At 37.3% G+C, this 22,760-nt stretch overlaps 1 protein-coding gene across 4 annotated transcripts in view; it reads right to left on the bottom strand.

Annotated features, from left to right (window-relative positions):
• Positions 1–22,760, bottom strand: part of kank4 (KN motif and ankyrin repeat domains 4) — a 79,540-nt gene that overhangs the window by 47,306 nt on the left and 9,474 nt on the right. Inside the window, exon 1 of one of the 4 annotated variants that reach the window (XM_016670805.1) lies at positions 5,809–5,932. The exons of the other annotated variants lie outside the window; for them this stretch is intronic. The gene's annotated coding sequence lies outside the window, so the exon portion shown is untranslated. Of the gene's footprint in view, positions 1–5,808; positions 5,933–22,760 lie in introns of those variants that run through there. 4 annotated transcript variants of the gene reach the window in all.

The raw sequence follows: 22,760 nt of genomic DNA on the forward strand, positions 1-22,760 counted from the left end.
TGCGACGACTTCAACTAAACTACAAACCAACTTATTTGACTGACGACATGCAAGACAGCTTAGACAGACTGGTACAACAAACGACATTTGACAAGGATCCAACAAGAGACAAAGACAACAGGTGGACTTAAATACGCAGAGAGGGAAATCAGGGAATGAGACACACCTGGGAAGCAATCAACAGGGAAGACAGGACAGGGACAGGACTAAACACAGAAAACCTGAAAAATAACTACACAGAAAATACAGAACACAACAAATAGGGCTCATATGTGTAGAAAAGGGACTAAAAATAGCCATCAGATGAGCTTGTCCAATGATTCCAGTACCTACCACAGTTAGGTAATTGCTTTTTTAAAATTTGATGCAGCAAACCTCCGGTTCAAACTGCACTATATTTCTAGGACCCATGATGCTGACATTGTGTGCACTGATCTCTGCTTGATTTTTCCTAGACTGACGTCAATAAAGGCTCATATTGTATGGTAAAATTCATCTGAGTCTTAAACATATAATAAAATATATGTTTCAATGCTTGTTACTAACAGCCATGAAGCCAGCCATTAATTCCAAGTGCAGCTTTTATCCAGCTCTGACCCAAAAAAGACACAGATAGTTGGACTGAAAGAGGAATGAGGGAGTATTCCCTGAGTACGGGAAGGATATCAAATAAAATCCTCCCCCCCACTCCTCTCATTGTTCACTCTTTGCTCTACAAAAGAAATAAGACGGAGAGGTAGAAAGGTTTACCAAGGTCACTTTTGTTCTCTCCTTACTCCACTTTCTTATGTATGTAATCAATTTCACACACATTAATGTACAGACTCAGAGGCCTTGTAATGTTTCAGTCGAATGTGGGAGCCAGACTTAAAAAAAAAAAAAAGAAAAAAAAAAAGAAATACTGCAAAGGAAATGTGACTCCTGCATAAGCAAAGAACTGGCTGTAGGATTTTGTTCAAATCTAAACACTTCATTATCCAAAGTGAAGCAAGTATCATACAGAAGTAGGCTGAAAGGCCACTCAAAAAGAAAGAAACCATTACTCCAAAACAACCAAGATGTTTATAGTTTGTAAATTAACACAAAAATGTGAATGTAAATTTCTGCTTTTAGCCATCAGCCCTAAGCAGTACCTGAAAGACCACATTTGAGACAGATTCCCAATGTAACGATGTTATTCACTTATAGATGTACAGTTGGGTGACCATAACCTCAGAGGCCCGTTAAATTCCAAGAATTAGTGATAAAATTTGATCAAAAATTAACTGGCAAACTTTTGTTTAGGGTTGTAGAAAAGAAGACTTGCCCTAACCAACTAAAGTTTGAGTCATTACTACAACTTTACCAAATGTGTGAATATAACAAGGAAGCCGCTGTGGAGAACCGATTGGTGGAGGACGACTAAAATCACAGCTTTCCATTCTATATTTTACCTACAGCTACACTGAAAGAAGTTTTTTTTCTCCTCTTTCTGAGCCACCACTACCTCAAATGTATGTCAGTAAATCAAGACTGAGCAGACAGGCTGACTGAAACACACTGCTCTTTAAGGCTGGTTTTTGTTTCCAAGGCTTCCAAAATTACCATCTCCCTGAAATAGACTCTCTCTTTGGAAAGATCCATTCATTTTGGTTCAGCGGGAGACAAATAGAAGACAAAAAAAAAAAACAACAAAAAAAAACCCGGTAAAATTTTTTACCAGAGAATGTATCTCTCTTGATGATTGCGGTAGATAGTGTATTTTGGAAGAGAACCTAAAAAAATAAACTATACGTTACCCTTTTTTCACCTTTTATGGCTGTTTGTACCCTAGGGCTGACTGCGTTACTGACTGTCATCTTGTCTGTTGTTTGGAGACAAACACAATTTGGGCAAACGGGGAGCAGCTTCCTTGAGGTGAAGGTGTGTTTGACAGGCTGAGACGTCTGTAAATCAAGCAGAAATGGCTCCATGTCTCAAGGAAAATATATCCTGGTTTGGTTGTTCTACGGAAGAAAAGCTCTCTCTGCAGGAGAGTTATGCTTGTTTCACAATTACAATGTAGCATGTGACTTTCAAAAATGTTGGTAAAATGTTGTGGCTGACTGTGTGTTGTGGTGAATGTGTGTACACGCGTGTGTGTGTGTGTGTTCACACCACCTACTTTCCAGATGCTGCATTGCAGCTACTGATTGAACAGTGTTACTGCACAGCAATATGCTAATGTTGATGCCCATCATCATGACAGGCGGCTTTGATGATTTTCAGTCTCCATGATAAATTGCTTATGCATTCAGTTTCGGTTTTGTCTTTTTTGTGAATTGCTTCTATGATGCAAGCATCTGCAATTGTCATCTAATTTCCTGGTTACCTGTCTGTGTTGCAGCTGCTGATGTACTGACTCCAGTTACAGCCTACACCTTGAGCATTTCCCCTAAACACTTGATGTGCCTCCCTGCTGTCTTTTGCACCTTTTTACCACAGTTTTTCCTTCCACTAAATTATCTATTGACATATTTGGATACAGCAGGTCCAAACTAATAAAAACCAACACAAACAAATGATTGAAATATATTACTTGATGTCCAATGATACGAGTTTTACTTGTAACCTAAAAATAAATCATATTTTATACTTTATCCTAAGTTAATGAGATGAACCTGCATCTTAGTAAGGAAATGGGTGCCTAATGAAGCATTTAAACTCAGTGAATTCTGAGTAGCTTGGCCTGAAAGGAACTCATTTTTAAACAGTGGCTTTGGTTAGGGAGCATAAAGTACTCACTTGTTGGCAGACTTGAGGCAGTTACACTCCTTAGGGGCAGCTCAGACGTTTCTAAAAGATGTCCATGACAGATGAGGGTGTGTGAATAAATGACTAATTAAAAATACTACAAAATTAAGGCCGGATGAGGGTGCAAGATAGATTTTGTCGATGCGTCATATAATTGCAAATGTCAGCAAAAGGACACAATGCACCTGCTTTAGCTATGATACTGCATGATGAAAAATAGATTTCTCTATATAAGGAAAGGGCAATTTTTACAATTTAAATAGGGAGTCCTGGCACCTCAGAAGAAAATGAATTGCTTTCCAAGAAGAGACAGTAATAGGAGGCTCCAAAATGGGAAGAGAACAGGCTGTGATCTGAGAAAATCTGGCTGCGTTCGGGGAACCCTCTGAACTGGCTGAGATGGTTTTGCTAATGCAAAGGCTTCCTGATTTGTCTGGTAATGGCTCACTGCTAAACATTATCAATTGAAAAAAAAAAAAAAAAAAAACATATTCTTTCCAAAAAAAAAAAAAAAAACATATTCTTTCCAATATAAAAAATATATATTTCAGCATGACTAAATTGGACTTAATATGTCTGAGAATACCAGGAAATTATTATTGAGAAAAGGTGACAAAATTAATAACTTAATTTATTAAATACATTAGAGAAAAACAATGACAAAAAATAAATCTTTGTATTAAGCATGCCTGCAGCTTAGGGAAGAACTGTTCTCAGGTTGTTTATATCGGTAATTAAGCACAGTTCCAGTCATTAATAATATTTTGAACATCCATAAATTCCTTCACATAAAAGTTGTGTTGTGATAGGTAACCATAAATTCCCTGTTCTTAAAAAAAACAGTTTCAGTTGATTAAATGAGGCTCTTGAAGCATAATTTGATCAAATAAACGCTGGTTTTATGCTGTCTTTTCTGATTTTTGGTCACACTTGGTCTTGATTTCTCTAAGCTCTAATTTATGCCTCCACTTTCTTTCTACACCCACAGCCGCGGTTAAAAAAACTGAAAATCTGCCTTTTCTCATTTGTCTTCATTATACACATATGATCTTGTCAACCCACTGAATCTCACCAGTTTGTGAAGAATTTTGTAAAGTGAGAATCTTTTCTTTTTTTTTTATTGTTAATAACAGAAAATAGTCAAAAACAGACTGAATTCCAAAACATCAGGAGAACCATTAGAAGTCAATTTAATAAATTAAAGCCAAAAGGTGTCACAGCTTCACGGTGACACTTTACCAAATTTCAATTAAACTGCACAGCAAGAATTAACAGACTGTCAGCTTGTGACATTTCAGATTTTTTCCCCCGCATTATTTTCAATTCCCTTTCAGTAGTTATTTAAATTTCAAAATCACACTTGGACAAAATGATTCCAATAATACTGAAACAAATAAATCCTTCAGTTTCACCCGGGCTTACTGCCATTGTTTGCGTAGCTTACTGCCTTTTTTGTGAGCTTTACACATTTTAAAGGAATTCAGAATTTAACAAAAGGAATTTTAAATTTGCACTGGAAGTGAGGTGACACAATAATGCAGCTCTAAGCAGGTTATTTCATAGAAAAAAGTTAAGAACTAGTGAAACACAAGATCTGGGAATAATGTTGAATAATTTGGATTTTAAAAAACAACTTACAGAGTGAGCAAAGTACTTGGCACACAATTTATAAAGCTTTGCAAAGTTTTTATATCTATATTTGTAAACAATTTTCAGGGAAAAAAATATTTATTGTACATTAATGGACATAGTTATGAGTAAAGTGACAAAATTTATTCAAGAAAATGTCCTGAACCATCAACATGCTTTCCCTATAAACAATCCAAAATAATGCAGACAAAGGAGAAGATGTCTCATGCAGCTATTCTACTAGACACATAGAGAATGAGAACACTGTGACACATTGATTTGTCATGTAGAACCTCCATTCTTGCATGCAGCTAAATGTCACATGTGAGTTCTTCACAGTTAACACCAAGGGAGAATTATGGCTACTTTGAGTAAATCGTTGTTCAGTTACAAAATGAGCATCATTTCCAAAAAAACAAAAAAAAAATAAAACAAAAACAATCAAAGTGAGTCAGCAGTTTTCAAAGTGTGAGTAGGTGTGGAGGAGGCAATGGATTAGTTTCTATCAAAGAACCTTCAGATCTGAGTTTATTAGAAAAATCACACTGAGGGAAGTTAAATCTCACATTCAGCTCGTCACGGTGCTGCAGCGAGAGAACCTCACGTTCCTATTATCATTGTTTGGCGGATGAATGGTATGAGACAAAAGAATAAAAATTCTGACTGTTTCTCAGCTGCAGTGAAAGAGCTACCCTTTTGACTGCTAAAGGACTAAGAGAACAGATGGCAACAGCTTTATTATCAGGGTTAATAATAAATCTACATCCCAAGATTTGTTTAAATATGATGTATGAAGCGATTAAAAAGTTGCAAAGAGCAAAGAAAATCCTTATAAGCAGTCATGTAGCAAGTGGGGATGTTTTCATCCGATCTCAGTTATGAGCTCATCGTCCCCAAAGTGCAAAATTCCTGATGCTAAACTTCTGCTGTAAGTTTTGTACACACACTATTAAAAGTGCTCTGAAATATGTTAGTAAACAATTAATCAACAAGTTGTATCAAAACTGAGAGTAAGCCCACTTAGATCTTGAACTAAATAAAGAAAACTGGAACAATAATCAGCAGAAGTGACATGAACTCACTGAAAACTGTAGCTGTATGTGTTGATTGAAATCGATGTATTAAAAACCAATGATGAAGCTGTTACATGTTTTTGTGTGACTCGACTTGGTATCGAGTATAATAACATCCTGAACTGGACACTCATAGAAGCAAGTGTTGGAGCAAAATATGAAATATAAAAGGCCAGTCAAAGAGACATCCTTGAACTTTATTTAGCTGTAATATGTAACATATGGTTGCATAATGACACCAGCAGGCTTTAGTATCTCTGTGAGCTACCATGCAAACCATGACCTTTAGAGGTTTTTTATGATTCATTTAATTCAAGAACTGGGTCTCACTCACATCAACCCATATCTCGTCCCTCTTTTATTCTCCTGATTGACTTCCTTCCTGTCCCCCTGCTGACCCCTCCTTTGTCTTGCAGGATGGGATGTGACCACAAGCCCTTCGCTGCTGTAATGAAATCCTTAAGCAAAAGGAAGGAGAAACAATTTACAATGTGTAGGTGAGGAAAACGGATGACTAACTCAACAAAATCTAACAAGATTTTTATGAAGCTGTTGCCTGAATTTTGTGTAAATACTATGAATGTTGATTAATGGGTGCGGATTTATTCTTCCGGTTGAATTTGTACATGTAACACCAATTCTCAACAAAATGTAATCTAATATTCTACAAGTCTTTTGCTTCATTTAATACTAATGTGGTCCATTTTGCTGCAGTCACACACACTTAATCTACAAAATAAGGAGTAAAACGCTAAAGTATGAATATGAGAACAACATTTTACCAGTGTGTCACTCGTTGCAAATAGTTTTCTGCTTCTTAAAGATTTAAATTCAAGCTTTACTGTTTGTTTCTTCCAAATAGCTTTAGCTCTCAAAATAAATTCAAGAAATGTCCATTAAAGCACCAGAGCACTGAAAGCTTTCCACACACATATGGCAGGGCAGCTGAAAATGCAAATGTAAACAGCATTTCCTCATGGCTTCTCACGTCAGATTAACCAGCCAGCTTCCATGTAAGACATCTGGTCTAATCGAGTGAAACCGAGTGTGAATACAGTAGGTAATCCCTGCAGGAATTTCAGATCATTTTTGCGCAAACCTGAACATCACTTTACAGCAGCTTGTCAAAATACCTTCAAGTCTGTATTACAATAACATAGCCTCATGTTGCACTGCTACAAAAATAAAAGTTGTGACTTCGTCAGTGTAGTTCTGACATCGTAACATGCCTCGACTCAAACTATTTCAGCATTGGTTGTGGATAATCCCCGGCTGCAGAGTAAATGTGGTCATGACTTGAATACACTTATGAGGGGTTAAAACTGAAACAGGAGAATTTTCTGTGAAAAGTTGTATGCGTTCAAAACTTTGAGAGCCAACTAAGCCTGTCAGCTGTCTTAGGACGAAATGAGACAATGCTTCCTATAGATAATTACATAATTTTCCAGTAGTTTTCAGTAGCAAAAAGTTATGAAGGTTTTCTATTTACACAATCAGACTAAACATTTTAACCCTTCTCTAAGTATTCATAACCTTCTAATCTGCTAAACTAATTAGAAGGAAATAGCGGATTTGAAATCTGGTCAAAGTTAGCTTTAGGTTCTAAGTAATAGTAAAACATTAGTATGTTTAAAGCTGAGCAGAGAACCTACTTAGCAGATGATCAACCATCAATACATCCATCAACCAAGTTCTGGGTCTTTCCAGGTGACGCCTCAACATGACAGCCTCTTAATAAAAACACTAATTCAGCCAAAGTCAGAAGGAAAATCAGCTACATATTGTGAGAAGCCTGTGATCCTTTGAGAACAAATTGTTCCTGCTGAAGAGCAGCAGAACGCAGTGAGACGAAACCTCAAAAGGACACAGTTCAGTTTCTGCAGCAGTAAGAAATCCTTGCTGACTCCCTAACTATTTATTTATTGCTTAATCGCTTTCTTCTTTGATGCGACTTCTGTGACAGACACTGGTTTGTTTTGTTCTTAATATATGGATACAGATGTACATTTTGTTAAGTCACAATCATAACAATATAACAAATTTTACCAAGCTTACAGTTTTTTCTTTCTTTACCACAGCCATGTTTTGGACACTGCAGCTGTCAGCAGTAGAACAACAGTGGTTTGAGCAGCTGACTGTCCCTGCAGGCTGTGCGTTGTTGATTCACCGGGTCAAAGCTGGCTTCAAAGAGACAGAAACAGATGCTTCATCCACTCACCTGCCCTTGTCCAAATAGCTCACTTCAAAAATCCTTTTTTTTTTTAAACAAATCACCAACCAGCTGCATGACTACAACATTTGTGTTTTCCATTATATCCTGGTAGAAAGTCATGGATTTGGTTGCTGATCTCTCTTCCAGTTAAGAACGTTCCTACCACTAACAAATTTGGTGAAATCTTGGAGAGGGCGATAAGTTTCATTGAGTGAGTTTAAAAGCAATTTATTTTGGTCATTATTTGTTAAGATGTCCTTTGAGCTTGAAAACAAAGAAAAGATTAGTCTTGTATGATCAGATTGCAACTCCTATACAACAATCAAACAGTTAGAGTTTGTAGTTTTTAGTATTCTTTGTCCTTTAGTATTCTGTAGACAAAAGGTTTTTAACTAGACTGCTAAAGAATATGTTTGTTTGTTTCTGTCTGTGTGTGCGTGGGCATTTATGTAAGTTTTGATAGTCTTGGTTTTATGTTTATGGCTTTCTGAAGCACTTTTACTGTCTGTGATCGGTGCTATATAAATAAATTTTACTTACTTTCTTACTTTTACTTAGTTTAATTCACAACTTAAACAGTACAAATGGTTTAATTTATCTGCTAAACTATACAGTTTAATTTAACAGGATCATCATTCTCAATAAAAAAAATAAGAATTTTGCCTTTCCCTTTGGCTGCCTCTGATTCCCTGCCTGCACCTGAAAACAGTGTCTTAAGCTCAACGGTGTTTTGAACCAAATCAAAACCAGCAGAGACGATCCAATTACATGGAAAATATCTCATGTGTAATCTGTTTTACACAGAAATTATGTGTGAAAATATAACAAATTGTTCCTCCATCTACAGATAAACTAATATTTCATGTGTTACATGCTGAACATTTTAATAAAACACCCTCAAGATCTTAGATCACAGATGGGATCATTTTATATAATGGGTTTTCTTTTTTTTTCCTAAATAACTTTCCTCAAAGGTCAAGGAAAATCATAATAACAAACCTGAATCACATATTATGATTCAGGTTATCAGCGCTGCTCTTTGTTTGTTTGCGATTATGCATCTACCGTGAAAATAGGGGGTGTTGCATGAGGCTGCTGGTCACACATGTCACATCAGGAGGCACGATTATCCACCAGGATTACACTTTAATCAATCTAAAGCACTAGTCCCTGTCTGCCACTGTACTAATCGCATCAAAGGAGGGCTCTTCCTGCCCGTCAGCTTATCTCCTTCCCATTCACCACAACGTTAAACGCCACAGAAAGCTTCGTGTCAAGTGTCAGCTGGGCCTCACTCAGCAGCTCTGCATCATGTTTACCAACAATTCAATTTCAAGATGCTGTAGGATGGGTTTTTCTCACTGATGAGGCAAATTAGAGATGGCAATACATTTAAATGGAACCAGGATAAAAAGGGTATTTATGTTGTTGGCCATCGTTGGCGGCTGCTGCAGTGATTAGCTTTTCCCATTAAACTAAAAGGATGGCAGTGTTGTTGTTCTAAATGGTACCCACTTGGTCAATTAGTCATTAAACCAAATAATACTAGAGTGATGCAATGTAAAAGATGCCAAATATTTACTGATTATAACTTTTTAAATATATTTTGGGGATTTATCAAGTTATTTTGCGTTGATCAGCTTTGCATTTTTGGATGGATTACATGTCAAACAAAGGAAAAGAAGAAAATACAACAACAGCATGCAAATGTGTACCCATTACTCAGATCCAGCATTATGCATGCAACTGGGTGCCCACCCACATGCAGACACAAACATATTCTTTGTGAGAAACTAAAATGCACTGTCACGCTTTGACAGCAATGTGCTTATCCTGGTTATTTTTGATTGATAAATATAAATGCAAGCACACCAAAAATATAGCATATCTGAAACATAAATCCAATTTAGAACATTTTAAAATGCATTATAGCTTTTAGTTTTTATATTTATTTATTTATTTATTTATTTTTGGTGAATTGTATTAAACTATGGAGAGCAATTAAAACCGTGCTCTCCATAGTCAACGCAGTGACCTAATTTGTCACTGTACCGCCACAAGTTTCAATGTCTTTTATTGGGATTTTCTGTGATTAGCCAAAACAAAGTAGTGCGTAAGTGGAATTAAAATGATTCAGATTCATTTGAATACATTACAATTTGGTCCTAGTTGTAAGGCAATGCTGTCAAATTCAGCTGATAATGCAAATCTGTAAAAAGTTACATATCTAAGGAAGCCTATCCATCACTTTTGCTGCAATCCTTCCTCATTTATATTCTGTACCACTGATTCAGTATTTTGTAGAACCCATCAATTGTTTTTCTGTTGGATTTAGGTCAGAACTTTGACTGGACCCATGCATATGTTTTGATCTAAATCATTTAAGTGTAACTCTGGTTGTATATTAAACAATGTTTTCCAACTGAAAAGCGTAACCACAGCTTGATGCTGCCACTATCATAAAAAGCCATTCTTTTCTTTTGTGCAAAATTTGAAAAATCGTTTTTCCTTTGTTTCTCCAGAAATATCTTTTTATATTTGTCTACCTCATAACATCCCAGCAAAACACCTAATGTCTGCAGTTGTATAATGGAAAAAGTCATGCGCTATCAAGTTATTTCAAGGTACTGTGCATGTAGAGATTACGAAAATTGTGTGTCTGCATATTTGTATAATGATGGGGGAAAAAACACTTGAGGGTCTTTCATCTTCTGCCTCAGATTCACTTTCTCACTGCTCCAATGACAATAGGTAGGGGGGAGAAGGGAGGATGTGAAAGGAGGATAAAAGTCAGCAAGGCACAAAGATACACAAAAAGGAAGACCCACAATCTTACCACCATTCAAGTTAAAAATAACATAAGAACCAGGAAGAGACAGAAAATCATGTTTATATTTTAGCAGGCCTCTCACTGTTCACTTGTGTGGGTTATTTATGAGTCTACATGGTGGACCGAGGGAGGCTGAGTGTAAGAATCATGTTTATTATCAATAAAGAAGATGGATGAATGCAAACAGACACTCTGTAAATATACTGATGTCCTTTACAAAAGACATAAGCTCCCCATAAATCCACTAGCAGATAAAAAACAGAGGAACTCAAGATAGCCTGCATGTTTTCATAATAAACAAACTGCGAATGACAAGAACCGGTCAGATAAGCTCGTAACACGGTAAAAATGCCCAGATAAAGACATATCTGGGCTGTGATGAACAGATCAACTGTCCATCTGCTTCCTCCCGGTGACAAATTGGGTTTGTCGTGGAGGCTGGTTATTTTCTGCCTGTATTAAGGCACAGTTGGAGTGATTCTTCCAACTCAAATGGTTAGGGATAAATCTGGGGCTCTGGGTTGTGGCCAAACTGCCTCATTGGATTGGGAGATTTGAAGAGGCTTAGTCAGTAGCAGACAATGCACAATGCTTCCGTCATGACACAGAAAGACAAAGTGACGCTGGTCACTCCTGGCTTGTGTTTCAGCCATTTGTGCATGCTGGCAAAGCATGTGTTGACTTTAGATATCTTCTGGGAAAACAGCACGACCACACAGCAGGGACAAACTGCTACATACTGAAGTCTCATAGTGGGAACAGCAATAATTTTTTTAATCAATTTTTATTTTTTTCTCTTCAAATGGAAAAGATTGGATATTCCCACTGTCCTCTGTGAATCCCCACTGGATTTACAGAGGGCAGAAGATGATTAGCAGCCTTGTGGTATCATTGCAAAAAGCACCTGCAGGTCATGGGGCACCATTTCAATTTAAAGCTGAAAGCTGCATGTCTGACCTCTTGGTTTTTAAGTAATATTAAATGGAGTTGCAGTTAACACAATTTATCAAATTCAGATGCTTTTGGAGAAAAAAATTAAATTAAAGTTTTGTTAGGCATTATCCGCTTATTACTGCATATTGTAACCGTTCAAAATATACTTTGATATGCACAGAGGAAACTATCTTGGCACTAACATCCAGAGTCTTCCTTATCGCCCGTCTTGGGGATTCTATGCCGCTGGAAATGAACGTTAGTCCTGAATTGCCTGCTTGCAAATATCAGCTAATTGCATGTCAAGTAGCAAAGTATTTCAACTTCCAAGCTGCTTTTTATTTTCAAACGTTTCAGATATGTTCTATGAACTGGACTGTAAATACAGGCATTTTCTTTCTTTTTTTTTTTTTTTGCAAATAAGTTTCCCAACATGCAACTGAGCGAACGCAACTTGTGTGTGAAGTCATGCCCAGATCTGAACTCAAACAGCCAAGACAAATTTGAACGTTGCATAACATCACATGTTTAGCCACCAATTTTATTAAAACACAGCAATACATATGTTTTTCAATAAATTCATATTTTTGCAATGACAGAGGATTTTCAGTGTTGTGTGATATATATTTAAAATCCAAAAATGTGCCTTAGTCCTTGTTGAGATAAAACTCTTATGCAATAGTTATTTTGGAATTGCATCATCTTGAAACTTGTGTTTTACTCATTATACCTGGTTTCTCCATTATTAGTTGATATTGCACACTCTGTACTACGAAGCGACGCTGCAAGCAAACTGAACTCAGTTAAATATTTCTGGAGAGGAAGCTGCCAGTGGTTGTCCTCTTTTTTACTCCCAAGTCTGAAACATATCCTACTCTCAAAGGTTTACCTAATTCCTACTGACAGACAAAGCTAGCTAAATTAAACTGAAATGTTCTCACTGTTTATTGTGATTGTGCCACATAACTAGTGATCATAGAAATGAGAAACTTGGTTTGGGGATCTAAGTAGCTTCATTACTTTTGACCAAGAAGTAATTGCAGTGCCCTAAAAAAGACAGAGTTGAGTCATTGTGCTGGTGCTACCTAAGCCATCATTTCAGATGCCAAAAATATCTGCTGATCCAGCTTTCTCACTTCTCTTTCAGCCACCACTGCCACCACTTCATCATTCACAGTCTTACAACCTTCTTTTTTTCTAACTCTCTGCCTCTGAGCGGCTGTATGAAAGGAGCTGAATGCCAGAATTTTCAAGGATCACTTGCTGATTGACTGAAATATCTGATTGGAGACACAAATACAAAGACGGATACTTTTTGAAATAAATGGCTTCTAGAATCCTGCACTGACGTCCTGTCTTTTCCTTCTCTCATAACATCTCTCCTCACAGCTGCCATGAGAGATGGGATCTGAAGGCGAGTTAATGTCAACCTGCTCTCATCACCGCTTTTGCTTTATTGATTTATTGTTTTGTATTTCTGTAACCCCTCCTGTCTTCATCTGTATTTCTTCTCTCCTCCCAATTCTATTTTTCCTCTGCCTTTAAAATTAAACTTAAGGTCATCAATCTGTATATTTCCCCCATTTGTGCAGTAAATGCACATAGCAAAAAGGCTATATGTTCCTATCTGTCTTGCAAAATGCTGTCTAGCAGCAGGGTGAAGTGCTGATTTGAAATCGGGGCTACCTCCAATCTGATTGGCTGACATGGAGAGCTGTCTGTGGAATTTTGTTACCGGGGAGAATGGAGAGATAATGGTAACTTGTCAGCAACTTTGGTAGCTAAATAAACCAGAAGAAGATAAATGGAGGATGTGTTTACATTTTTCTAAGTTTTGATCATGTATTTATTTATTCATTTATTTTGCATGCACACCGGTGAATTATTAAAAATGATTGCTAGGCTCAGGAAAAATAACCTTTATGTGACAGTAACAATGCCTATAAAACTCTGAATAGTTGTTAAAGTTACACATATTTAAATAAATACATATTTAACAATTACAATACACATCACTCTATTTGTCAGGTTTAGATAAAGAGTTAAAAAGTACAAGTGGTAATGGTTTTATAGTTTCACAAATTAGGATTAAGTTTTTTAAAAAATTGTCTAGTGACAATGTTATATAATTACATTTTTACAACCTTATATGAACAGCCATTTATAAAATATTACTTTTGTCCTAGCTTTTAAAATATCTGAACCGATAAGCAGAACAAACCTGTTCAAAGTTTATGTCAGAATGATTCAAAATCTTTAGGACACATTTTAACCAAATCAACTTCAAGTACTTGAAGAACATTGATCCACTTGTCAGTACGCTGATACTTGCAAGGTTTTTAACGATACATGCAATTTAAATGTTATTTTGTCTTTTAAAATTGTATTTTCACATTTACTTTTATGCTATGATTGTAGATATTTGACATATTGCGCTCTCTTTTAAGCAAAACCTTAAGAGCATCTTAAGAAAATCTTTTTTGTTTCTTCCAATAAAGCACTTTAGATTTCCTTGTGTATTAAGTGTGATGAATAAAGACATTTGCCAATTTGTACAAGAAACTTCTTTGCTGACTGAAAGAAAAGTTAAAAATAAATCTCTAACATATATGAATAGTTTAGAGTTTAATTGCATATTTAAAGTGGGAGTCGACTGCATTGGAAAATTAACTTTAAAAATCTAAAGGCAGGTTAAATGAGTATTATGGCAAAGATGGTTGAAGACATTTGCTAGAAATCAAAGTCTTTAGCTATAAGCAAACTTCTAACACTGCCTGAAGAATAGTTGGGTTTTTCCTGCAATCATTTTTTTCTACCAAAAAGAGCATAAAGTATAACAGCTTTTCATAAATTCAACTTTTACTCTCTCTTACTCCTCACTTATTTTAAAGCAACAGCTGTTCTGCTACACTGTAATGTCCTGCGTTTTTTGCACAAAGGGGTATTCAGACTTTGACTCTAGCCACATTAGTGTATGATTCAGATGTGATTGTTTGAGCTAAACCATGGCTGCAGTCATAATCGCAGCAGCAGCTCATCCCGGTATCAGTGGAAGTTGACTGGAAAGCACTTTGAACTGTTGCTCCCTGGTTATTTTTACACTGCCACTGAACTGACGACGCGGTCAGAGCTAAAGCAGTAATGACTCACACTTAGCCACCCGAGATCCCCGTTAGGACTGAAAAAAGAAAAGAAGAAGACATTTTCTAAAACTTTTAAAGAGTTATTATTCATTTTAATCTCATGCAATTAGTTTTGGTTGTTTTTAAATTTGTCTCCCTGTTTTTACTTGAGTATTTTTCTCATGACAAAAATCATTATAATCATATATTTATTGATTCATTTTTCCTGCTGTGCTATTTAGATACGCTAACATGAAACACATCGAATACTTGCCCCTGATTGACAATCACAAGAGGCCCCCTGATGATACACTCCTCCTGATTAGAGTCATTCATCATGGGTGTGGGAGTTCAAGTGCTGCAATCTATCTATACTGATTGTATCACAGCGACACCTGCGCCTTCCCACTTTACTACTTATGACTGCTGAGACACTTTACTGAGTCTTTAGCAGTTCCCTAACCAGAGTGTCATGTGTTTAAAGAAATGGTAAATAAAGTGGCAGTTCTATGAAGATTGGACATATTTTAGAAGAGCAAGCTGTTACAGACTGCTATAATGTATGCGTTGTTTACTGGCACACTTCAGGAGGTCTTGTTTTAACTGCATGTCTCTTTAACTAATTTCTGCTATGTGAATGCCTGATTTCTGCTGCGTGGCTCCACTGGTTGGTCTTCCTTCTAATTTTAAAGCATTTTACAGATAATCCCATCTGCGTATGATTTAGTAAAGGTGTTAGGCTTCTTGAATTCTTTTATGTACAAAACGTCCATTCTGTCCAGCAAATCTGGGTGGGAGGCACATGTTTTTGTTATTCCACACATTTTATCTATTCTATACAGACACCCGATGGGAGTTAACACATTTTTTTTTAAGCAAAAATGTTTGCTTAAACAGTATTAAATAATATTTCACTCTCAGAGTAACATTTAAAATATGGCAGAGTAACATTTAAAATATGGCTTACAATACATTTAAAGGGGCTTTTTGGATCACAAAGTAGAACAGTGGCTAAACATAGATGTGTCTGCGTGGTCCCGGGTGGGAAACAAGTGTTTTAGCTGCTCCAGTAAGGGATGGTGAGATGCTGAAATGCACAAACACAGTCACTCACAGGTGGAGCAGCAGCAAGAGTTCAGGGCTCATTAAATCCAGGTCAGAATCTGTCCCACTGAGGCCTAACCTGGTGCAACTCGCACAAGAAACACATCAACACTTCACTTTGTGTTTGCGTCTGCACACAAACACACCTGTCTGAAAGCTCAAGCTAGCCTAAAAACATCTGTATGTGTTCATGTTTTTCTATTCTGTCCATCTACATAACCGAGCCTTGTGCAACCCATTAATGTATTATAGTTTTTGTGAATGAAACAGGAGAGAAACATCAAATAACTAGAGTGCACATACAAAAAAAGTTGTTTACACAAAAGTCTTGCATCTACCTGCACTCTGTTATCTCGTCCCTTGTTTTGTCCCTTCTCACTTTGTGCCTTTCCGCCTGACTTCAATCATTTCAAACGTGTGTTTTTGACCTTTGGTAGAATAGCATTCACCTCAGAAACTGCACATCGCTGTAAAAAATCCAAGATCTTTAAACTGTTACCACCTTTGAAGAAAACCCTTCGAAGAAAAACAATCAATCAATAGCCCACACAATTACATAGTCAGGGGAGATAGAAATAGAACATATCAGCTCGCAAAATCATAAATAACCTTTAAATAAATGCCAACACATACAGCACTCTGAGAGGAGGATCAAGAGGTTAGAAAGTGAAGCTGCTGAAGAAACTGATTTGGACTCTGTCAAAAGCTCTCAGGGTAAAATATGAAAAAAGAAAACTCACCCCTCTCTCTCTCTCACACACACACACACACACACACACATATAACTACACTGCAGAAAAGATGACAAACTGACAGGTCTCTGTCTCCTCTGTCTCCTATTCCTCACAGCCACCACTGCTGGTGTTTTTCCTTTTGACAACAGAAGGTATATCTGCTCACAGTAAACCTTTTGCAAAAGTGCGAGTTTTTCACTTTGCATGAAATTCTTCATTTAGCAGCAAAAAAATAGCATTTCACTGATTATTCCAGATGCTAAAAAGTGCTGGAATAAACAATGTCTACATTGTAACTTCTCTGCTCAATAAATCGCTGCAAGACAATCAAGTGTCCATGTATGCATCTTTTATTTGAATTAAATCTATGTTACTCATGAGGAGAGATTTTTTTTAAATGTCACATCGTCTTAAACTCTTTAAAATTTCACATCTCTTGAAAAGATTGTGCTGTGCAAGATGGAAAAATCAGAACAACGACAGACTAAACGTGACACTTTAGTCTTGACAGCTGAGGCCTTCCTGTAGTTCAGCAGCTTCCCTGACTCTCTGAACAGTCACATACTTGTGGTTTACCCTCCGCCTCTCCTTGCTGTTCATGTTGTCAGCAAGAGCAGTGTGAGACACTGCAAACAGTAAACCGCATGCGTTGAGTTTTGGTTTTGGAGCAATTCGGTCAGGAAGCTCACATGGAAGAGAGCTCTGGGTGTGTGCACAGTGTAGATAACTCTGGGCTTAGCACCTCATCACCCCCTGTAAGCACAGAATACGTCCAGCACAGCGGAGGCCCGGCAGTGAATGTAGTGACCTTCCATTTGAGGAAAACGTGTAATCAAAGGCTGCAGGAAGGTGATGGAGTGGAAATAAAATACTGTAAAATTGAAGGTTTTGCTTGACATGAAGAGTTTGTGTTTCCCAGCTAAACATAAAGACAACAGTAAATGTGATGGTTTAACACCTAATGAAAAACATACATGGTTTAAAGTTTGATTTTCTGACAGTTGTTTTCTTTATTAGGGTATAGTAAAATAGGGTCAGATCTAAGAAAAACTCTTAAACAGAAATGAACAACTATGTACTTTTAAGATACGCTTAAAAGATGTGTTACAAAGTCACACCTTATTATTTATAGTGAGTAATAACCCTTTTTGAAATACAGCAGGGTTGATATCTGAACTCACTCCTATTTGGATTGTGAAAAAAATAAAGCTTAAAATTTAGAAGCCTTGGTTTAAATCCTGGCAAGGGGCTTTCTGCATCGTTTTCTCCAAGTACCTCACACCATTCATCATATTAGTATGTTAGGTTAACAAGCTACATAAACTGCCCTTAAGTCCTCGGCTACTGCAGGCAGATATGCCATGCCAGCAGATCTGACACCATGACAGCACCCAACCTCCCAAAATTAAGTGAGGAAGATGGGGATTTATCACAACTATTACTGCCATCATAGTTTCTACCAGTAATATTGTTATTGAATGATTTTCTTACATTATGTAACCCTACTTCTCTGACTTTAATGCCTGGATATTTTATCATGTCCTAGATCTGTTAGTAGCCCTCAACCTGGTAAACCTCCCAGGGGAACATCTTTATTTAGATCCTGGACTACTGCAAGAAGCACCACTGTGGAGGTTCAGCATATATCTTCCTGTTAGGAACCTCTTAGGAATTTTCAAATGTCCTATTCGACTACCCAGTATTGGGATATTGAATATATGTATAGTCATGGTTTTTTATTCATAAGCCCAAGATTATGGCCATGGGTTTGCGAAGGAACATTGAATACAGTTGGAAGATTGTGCTGTTTATCTCACTTCTTCACCACAAAGATATGATAATGTGACTGCAGAAACAATCATACACCGAAACACTAAGTTGATCTAAGCTAACTGGTTAATAGTCAGTCATCTCTAAAACTTCACCTAAGGTAGCATAACCTCCTCCCTTTCCTAGAGAGAACCACAGTCTCAGCTTTTGAGCTGCTAATTTGCATTCAAGGAGCATCAAATCTGACTGAAAACAACCCAGCTGAGCTCTGGAGCCTCATGGAGCCTCATGCTCTGACTGCGTCTGAAGTGCATGTCATGCACATAAACAAAGAAATGACATCCTCATCCACATGTTGAATGTCTCTCTCATAAAAGAAATGCAATCTTCAACTCCTGCTGCAAACAGATGTGACTTACTAAAATGCATGCAATGTCACTTCATGCTATTTGTGTACAAAGACCCTTTACAGGATCTTGGAGTAAACCTGATCAGAAGCTCTCTGGCTCTCTCAACTTTTGGGTGACACTTTGAGTTTTGGTGTAACATAGAAATGGAGAAACCACAACAAACATTTAGACTCCTATTTGGCTGCACTTCACTCCACACACCTGAAAAGCATAGCCAATGATACAGGCACCAAACTCCACCCTTAGAGGAGAGAAATGATGCACAAAAATCCTGCTTTGGTATGCAGATCAGCTTTAGAGCCACAGTTTGGTTTGATTCAAACAAAAGAAACAAGCAAAATATGTTCTTATCAGTGAACAATGTTTCTGTTCTTTGTACAGACAGTACAGATCAAACTGAGAATTTGATTCGATTTTGTTAATTGATAAAATTCTTTAACAACAAAAAGCTGAAGGATAACTGTCAGTGTTGGTTAGAATTTTCAAATACAACTTTGACGATTCGATATTGAATGAAATATCTGAATTACTTTAGAGTTTGGATATTTAGACCAAACAGTGTTCAATCTTCCATCTGCTGTGGGATACGAACAGACGATTCCTCTCCCAGGCTTTTGGGTCTGGCTGAGTGCGACAGGCAGCTGCATTTGGAGTTCAGCCTGCTTTTCTCCATACCAGGGATATTTACATTTGGCTTGACTTCAGGAGAGTAATTAAGTTAAATGCAGAGTAAACTACCGTAGTGCTGTTGAAAACTGCTGACACTAAGCTCTGGTCCAATCCATCCTTCTTTCTCTTTTGTCAATGTAGCTTAATGAGAGACTCTAAAGTTGCCAAATAGCAGACTTTACTGTTAGCTGGGGATCCTCTTAGACTAGTGCTGCACTTTAAAGTTGCATTGTGTGCACTGTGTTTCCAAACCACAGAATACACATTCCTAATCTGTTCTCCTTAAAACATTGTTGTGACCATGTGGTGTGTGTGGGCCAATCCAAAAAAGGCTGTACCACAGTTTGTTTTGGTAAAAATACATGCACCTTTATTTTTACAGAGTCTTAGTAGTCACATCAATTCATCATCCAATCAATAGCAGAGCACTTTAGGCTGGGCATGAAAAGCTCAAAAGAACCACCATATTGCAGTCTGTCATGTAACCACAGGCTTTTGCCTCCTCCTCTCCTTACCTGTTTTCTAAGTCTCATATTCAGTGCAAAAAAAAAACAAAAAACAATCCACCTCAATTCCCATTCATGTCAATGTACATGTATCATCTAAAATGCTAAAAGGTGTCTTTTAAACACTTTCTAGCACAAACTTAAATGCATCTCATTACAGGGAGCGGTCATTTCCAACAATATTGAAACAGGAAGTTCCTGCCTCCTGCGTTCAGCAAATTAGAAAACAGTATTTGACGACAAAGGTTCCATTAAGGAAGTCCCGTGTTACCCTCAGCACTCTAGGCTTCTCTCACGACAGACTCTGTTTTTTCCTGCGTGTCAATGCCAGGAACCCATTAAGTAGCAGCGCTGGGGAAACAATACAGGGATGGACCTGTGCTATTGTTTCTCATTGCTGCTCCTTGAGAAATCTCCGGCCTTTTCCGTTATTTCTGGCAAAAACCAAGCCAGCTGTATATACATAACATGATCTCCCTAACCCAAACAAATGCCATATTTTTATCCTTTAACCTGTCATTCACGAGAGGACCCAAATTTGGGTACTGATAGAAGACAGTCTGTCTTCTATCAATACTGATAGAAGACAGTCTTCTTCTATCAATACTGATAGAAGACGGACTGAGTCCTGATATCAACCTGATAGAATAGCTTAGGGATGGATTAGCTGGGATTCTGTGCCAGTCCAACTCATCCAACATCAGCGTCTGACCTCACAAGTATTCTCAAGAGAAAAATATTGTCTTTTTTTTCTTTTTCTTACACTGCCTTCTGCTTTTGTCTTCAGCAAAATGTTGGAAAATGCTGGATTTTATAGATTATTTTAGAATTTCAATAGAGCAACTGAATCCAGTTTAAATTACTCATTTTATTTTAAAACAGTTTTTGTTAATACTCTATTTTGTTGGTATTTTAATCTTTTAAGGATGACACATTTCCAGCAATCCAGAGTAGCAAAGTAAACAAATATCTGTTTTAATAAATAAAGGATGTCATCAGTTCCAATTTGTTTTATTTATGATATCAACCGCTAGTTTTCTTTGAAAACGAAAACCAAGCAAATATCCTCCACCCAACGTGAAAACAAGAAACAAGGGAAAGTCTTACAGTATTGTTCCTCTGATCTCCATGCCTTCCCGCCCAACTCACTGACCCTTGTCCAGCCAACGTCACCCACTCACACATCCACAAAGGAAGCTCCACAAAAACACACATACCATCACGTCGCACAGCAAAAAGGCAGATCTATCCTTGCACATTAACACATTGTGCTTCAAAATATTTACTCTTTTTCAGAGGCATGACTCCAAGACACTAAGGATTTATATTAACATCCATAATATAAAATATGTTACAAAAGCAGTAACATAAATCGCAAATAGGAAAAGAGCAACATAGTGATAGGGTAAATGGTAATCACTTTATTCCAGTTGAATGATTGTGTGACATTTAAAAATAGGCATTTCCGTCAGTGCATTAAAGGCTATGCAATTTATGTGCAATCTGATGCATCTCAGGTGGAAATAATTAACCACTAATAACCTCCAAATATGCAATCTCCTCATCAGCACAAATCAGCCACAGTTTTGATTTTCAAGATGTTCAACTCCATGTACTGCCATGTGTCAATTCAGGTGCTGGAATGAATAACGCTGAGTTAAATAACTTCAATTAAATCTGCCCAGATATCACAGACTGAATCAGTTTGGAGCATGCTGTGCAGATGTAAAACATTCCTTTAAAAAAACGAAATGTGCTTTCTGTGCAAAGGCAGAAATCTGCCCACGCTGGCAATGATTTCAGTGCTGGCTGGCTTATGTCCAATAGCAGGCAACTGCAACCACAACAAACTCATGAATTGTCTGGGACAAAAGTGCTGAGTCCACAACTAAAGGGTAAGTAAAAAGGCAGTTCACGCTTTAAACTGTATTGTTTGATTGTTTCTCTGTTTCGTAAATCTGAAAAATCTAATTAGACCAAACGGCTTGCAAATCGCAACACTGTGCTCAAGCCAAAAAATATTCATACCTTTGGCAGATTTAGGTTTAAAGTAATCTTTTAAAGATAAATGAAACTAAGAATATCAGTGAAAACATGCAAGAAACTGGTTAGGATTGCCAATCAAGGTTTAATTTAAAGACTGATTACTGTGGAGAAAAACTAAATAATTTTCAACATTCTTCTGAGGACAAACAGAAGCAGTAACCAGTTTTGGACCGTACATAAGTCATGTGGATTTTTTTTAAAAGAAATATGTATGATTTTTCAGGTAAAACAACAAATCCTAGACTTGATGAAATCGGGTTTTTAGATCATGATCGGTGCTTTTATTTCTTCCTGCCCTGCAAGAATTGCTGTGCTACACAACAATTTTTTAGCAAAGTGTTGCAGTTAGTCGGACGCTGTGGTTTGCAGATTAGAAGTGTTGCTGGTAAAAAGTGAACAAACACCCCTGGTGCCTCTGTGAACTTTCCTGATCTGCTGACACAGATAGAAGCGAACACACCTCCAGCTTCGGAATACCAGGATAGCAGAAGAAAGAGCTGCGAAAGCATGCACAGATGATCACTAGTGTGTCAGCGGAGAATGAGATTAGTAGTACCCTCCCCAGGCGTTCGCTCAGCTGGTGTGTGTGTATGCTCTGACTCCTGGCTCTCGTGTATCTGTGTGTGTTCTCAGCTAGGGGTTTTTGGCTGCTTTGACTGACACGCAGAGAGTTTAGGGAGTCCCGTCCCTCCCACAGCTGAGCTAAGAAGCCTTAAAGCTCCTTATCCCATGACTCTGCCACTTGTTTGATAAAAGAGAATCTGTTTAAAACCATTAATATCATGGAACTAAAACAATTAAAAGAATCTGACTTTAAGGAGGGCAGTATGCTGCAAATATACACTCTCGTCTGAAAGTTTTCATATATAAAAGTAGGCCTGTCACGATAAACGATAACTCAATTAATTGCACGATAATTTAAACCTAGCGACCTCATTTTAATTATCGGC

Source organism: Poecilia formosa, unplaced genomic scaffold (assembly GCF_000485575.1).
Source record: "Poecilia formosa unplaced genomic scaffold, Poecilia_formosa-5.1.2 Scaffold38, whole genome shotgun sequence".
Taxonomy (NCBI): Eukaryota; Metazoa; Chordata; class Actinopteri; order Cyprinodontiformes; family Poeciliidae; genus Poecilia; species Poecilia formosa.